Below are 4,801 nucleotides of genomic sequence, written 5' to 3' on the forward strand. Positions count from 1 at the left end.
TAGTGCCATGCATTGGTAGACTTCCCTAATGAGAGAAAAACAAATTATGAGAGAGCCCTCCATTAAATATTGGAATGAACTTAGGAGTGCCTTACGGAGAAGGCACATTCCTCCTTATTTTGAGAGGGAGTTAATGGACAAGCTCCAAAGACTCCAACAAAGGAACCTTAGTGTGGAGGAATATAGGCAACAAATGGAGTTGCTTATGCTAAGGGCTGGAATTAGGGAATCAGAGAGAACCACCATTGCTAGGTTCCAAATTGGTCTTAACCTAGAAATTAGGGACAAGGTTGAACTATTACCCTATAAAGACCTTAATGAATTAGTTCAACTTTGTGTGAGGGTAGAACAACAACTTAGGAGAAATCCTAGCCTTAGGAAGGAATCTACCTCATACCCTAGAAAGGACTTCAAAAAGGAGGTTCAATCCTCCTATTCAAAGGATAGACCACTAGAAAAAGAAAAAGAAAAACAAAAACCTTTCGATGAGCCTAGAACTAGTTCAATTAAGTGCTTTAAGTGCTTAGGGAGGGGACACAGCTTCCCAACGCCCCACAAAAAAGACCATGAACATTAGGGGCAATGAGATCCTAAGTGAGGAAAGCACTTCATCTTCTTCATCACTCTCAAGTGAAGAAGATGCTAGTCTTAGTTCTAGTGAGGAAGCACCATGTGAAGGTGACCTATTCATTGCTCAAAGGTTACTTACCAACCAACCTAATGATCAAGACCAATCACAAAGAGAGAACCTTTTCCATTCTAGATGCAAAATTTTTAAGAAAACTTGTTATCTCATTGTTGATAGTGGGTCTTGTAACAATTTTGTAAGTCAAAGGTTGGTTGATAAACTTCACTTAACTACTATAGCCCATCCTAAATCTTATAAACTTCAATGGTTTAATGAGGATGGACCTATAGAAGTTAAGGATCAAGTAAGTGTGCCTTTCTCCATTGGAAAATATAAAGATGAAATTTTATGTGATATAATTCCAATGGATGCAAGCCACATTTTACTTGGAAGGCCTTGGCAACATGATAGGAAGGCCATTCATGATGGTGTTACAAACAAAATTCGCCTGGTCCACCTAGGCAAGAAACACACCTTGACTCCTCTTTCACCTTCACAAGTGTTGGAGGATCAAGTATTTATGAAATCAAAAAAAAGAAAAGAGGAGAAAAAGAAGGTTTTAGAGTTGGAGGGTAGTGTCTCCTCCAAGGAAGTTGTTCCTAGAAGTCAATTTTTAATAAAACATTCTATCAAGAAATGTCTTCTAGTTGAACAACCTCTTTACCTTCTTAATACTAAAAAGACACTACTCTTGGAAAAGAGTAAGGAGGATAGTGTCTCCTCCAAAAATCTTGTGCAAAAGGAAAGTCACTTTTTAATTCAAAATGATTGCAAAAAGACTTTTCTTCTTCACAAAGATTTTAGCTCTTTTTCTACTGCTGCCACAACCTTAGAGCTTAAGATCCATAACCTAAACATTTTTTAAAATAAAGGATCTCAAGTTCTTAGTCTTGTGAAGAAGGAGTGGACTTCACCTAGTTCTACTTCTTATGCTACTACTTTGGTGGTGCCCAAAGTAGACAACCATTGTCTATTTATGACTTCTCTTTCTTTAGTTATTCTAATAAAGTACCCAACCTTTGGTTTATATTATTTATTAGATACATCTTATGGTGTCTTATTTTCTATTTTTGATCTCAAGGGAAGTTCAAACTTCATTGAACTTAATACTTCCCTTCAAGACCAAATTAGATTCTATGACTTTTCTAAACTCTTTACACCTTCTTCCATGATGTATCTAACATATAATATGATCAAGGGTTGTCTAGGTAGTTTCCTTATTATATTCACTTTGTTTTCTTGTAGAAGCCTAGGTTACTACATAGGGTACTTTAGGCAAGATACCTTAGTATATAGGAGTACTTCACTAGTTTCTTATAGTTTTAGTACTTTAACATCTATAGGATTTAGTTTTACACTTAGAGTACACTATAATGAGGATCCTATTCTTATACTTAGAGAACCCATCCTTCCTAGTCTAAGAACCCTTGTTAGGACTGTAGAAGGGATTCCTAATAGGGTGCACTTTCCACATGTATTATATGCATATATCATTACTAAAACTTTGTTTCTTATTTTTGTAGGTGATGTTATCCTTGTGGAAGAACCACGGGATTTGAGGACAAATTCTTTCGAAGGGGGAGGGTATGATGGAAATCTAATCCCCAAGGATCCCTTTGGAAGAGGTAAGACCAAGAAGGGTGAAGGTTGATCCAAGGAGGCTCACACTTGAAGATCAGTGGGCCTTTAACTAGGTCCATGGTTAGGAGGCTAGAGGAGGCTCCTAGAGAGGAGGTGCTTCTTAGACCTATGCTCAATTTGAGTATTGAGTATGATTCCTCTTTTTAGTCTCATAGTCTCTATTGTACATACATTGTATAGTTTGATTTCTTGTACCTTGTATATAGTAGATACTTGTATAGGTGTATTTTTGCCTTTGTATTTGTGAGGCACTTTATTTCCTTTTATTAGCTATTGTATATTGTTTCTAGGGTAGGTTACTTGGACACTTTGACTCCATTTAACCTAATCTAGAAATACACTCTTTTCTTAGTTTTCAAGTAGTAGGATTGGGAGTGGCATTAGCAAGCTAGAGAGTGTAACTAGCAAGCTAGAGAGTGTTACTAGCAATTGGACCTAGAGATGGGCCTACGAAAAATTTTACATATTAGACTCATTTTACTCTTAATTTTTCATAGATTTGATTTAGCTAGGTTTGATTCTCATTGGAAGAACCTAACTAAACCAAATCAACATTTTTTCAAAACCGGTTGGAGTAAAATAAAGTCCATGAGCCGCCTACCTTGATTTGTGTTCACATTGCTTTTTCACACTCAAGCTTAGAAGCTTGAAGCACAAGCTTCTCCTTAGCTTGCTTACCAAGCAAGCTAAGTGAGTAGCTTGCTCTCCAAGCCTCTAGACCATGGATGGTTAGCTAGACCTTACCATGGTTCCTAGTGAACCATGGTTAAGGCTACCTTGCTCTCCAAGCTTCCTACTCCTATATTTTCATTTTTCCTTCATTGTAAAACACTTTTGGCATATATTGAGAGATATTTTCGAAATTGGTTCAGATTTCTCTCTTCTAAAAGTCCCAAACCTCTTTGATATTCATCCAATTCTCTTATCCCTTCACTAGAAGAGTGTGGTGAGAATTGAAGAGACTTATCTCTTCTCCAAGGAGTGGCGTCTCTTGGGAGAGTGCTCCACCAAACCATGGTGGTTCTAAGGTCTCTTCCTCCATTGGAGACCTTAGAGAAGCTTAATAAGAATCAAGGAGCCAAAGATCTAGGGAGGAGCTTGAAGAGGAATCAACATCAATCCGGTTTCTCAACAAGTTTTCCATCACCAGGTATTGATTATTTTGAGGTATTTTCTCCTGTAGCAAGATTAGATACAATTCGTATGCTTATCTCTCTATCAGCTCAAAATAATTGGAAAATTCATCAAATGGATGTTAAATCTGCTTTTCTGAATGGCACTTTGGAAGAAGAAGAAGTATATGTTGAGCAGCCTGCAGGATTTGAAGTTAAAGGAAAAGAAGATAAAGTCTACAGATTGAAGAAGGCATTGTATGGTCTGAAGCAGGCACCCAGGGCGTGGTATAAGAAGATTGATTCTTACTTTGTGGATAATGGTTTTCAAAGATGCCCATTTGAACACACTTTGTATATCAAATATGTTGACCCTGAAAATATTCTTATTGTGTGCCTCTATGTTGATGATCTAATTTTTACTGGCAATAATCCAAAAATGTTTGCAGAATTCAGGGAGGCTATGATTAAATGTTTTGAAATGACGGATCTGGGCATAATGTCTTATTTTTGGGCATCGAGGTTGATCAGCGAGATGATGGAATTTTCATTTCTCAAAAGAAATTTACAGGTGATATTTTGAAGAAGTTCATGATGGTGAATTCAAAACCTGTTTCTACGCCAGTTGAAGGAAAGTTGAAGCTGACAAGTGACATTGGAGGCAAGATAGTCAATCCAATTCTTTATAAAAGTTTGATTGGAAGCCTCAGATATTTAACTGCAACCAGGCCAGATATTGTCTATGGAGTTGGACTACTCAGCAGATTCATGGAAAAGCCTTGAGATTCTCATTGGCAGGCAGCTAAAAGAATTCTCAGATACATCAAAGGTACTCTGACAGAAGGAATTTTCTATGATAAAGATATTGATGTGAATCTTGTTGGATATACAGATAGTGATTGGGCAGGAGATATAGAAACAAGGAAAAGCACGTCAGGATATGAATTCAATCTTGGAAGTGGTACAATATCATGGTCATCAAAGAAGCAACAAGTGGTGACGCTCTCAACTGCCGAAGAAGAATATATAGCAGCAGCAAGTTGTGCATGTAGACCCCTAAAATTGTCCGGGTCGGAAATAAAGCTTGAAGACTCTCGAAGACTGAAGGAAGATCAGCCAGAAGGACTCCTGGAAGGCCCTAGGAGGGTTCTCTGTAGGTCTAGAGGTCTTAGAATAGCCCAAAATAAGGAAGTGGAGGGAATGAAGCCCAATACGGCCGTACTGAACTTAATACGGCCGTATTGAAGCTTCAATACGGCCGCAGTGAACTCAATACGGCGTATTGAAGTTTCTGAAAACTTCAATACGGCCGTACTGAAATCAATACGGCCGTATTGAAGCTTCAATACAGCTGTATTGAACTCAATACGGCCGCATTGAAATTTCTGAATTTCAATACGGCCGTATTGAACTCAATACG

Source organism: Cajanus cajan, chromosome 3, assembly GCF_000230855.2.
Source record: "Cajanus cajan strain Asha chromosome 3, NIPB_CcT2T_4, whole genome shotgun sequence".
Classification (NCBI taxonomy): domain Eukaryota; kingdom Viridiplantae; phylum Streptophyta; class Magnoliopsida; order Fabales; family Fabaceae; genus Cajanus; species Cajanus cajan.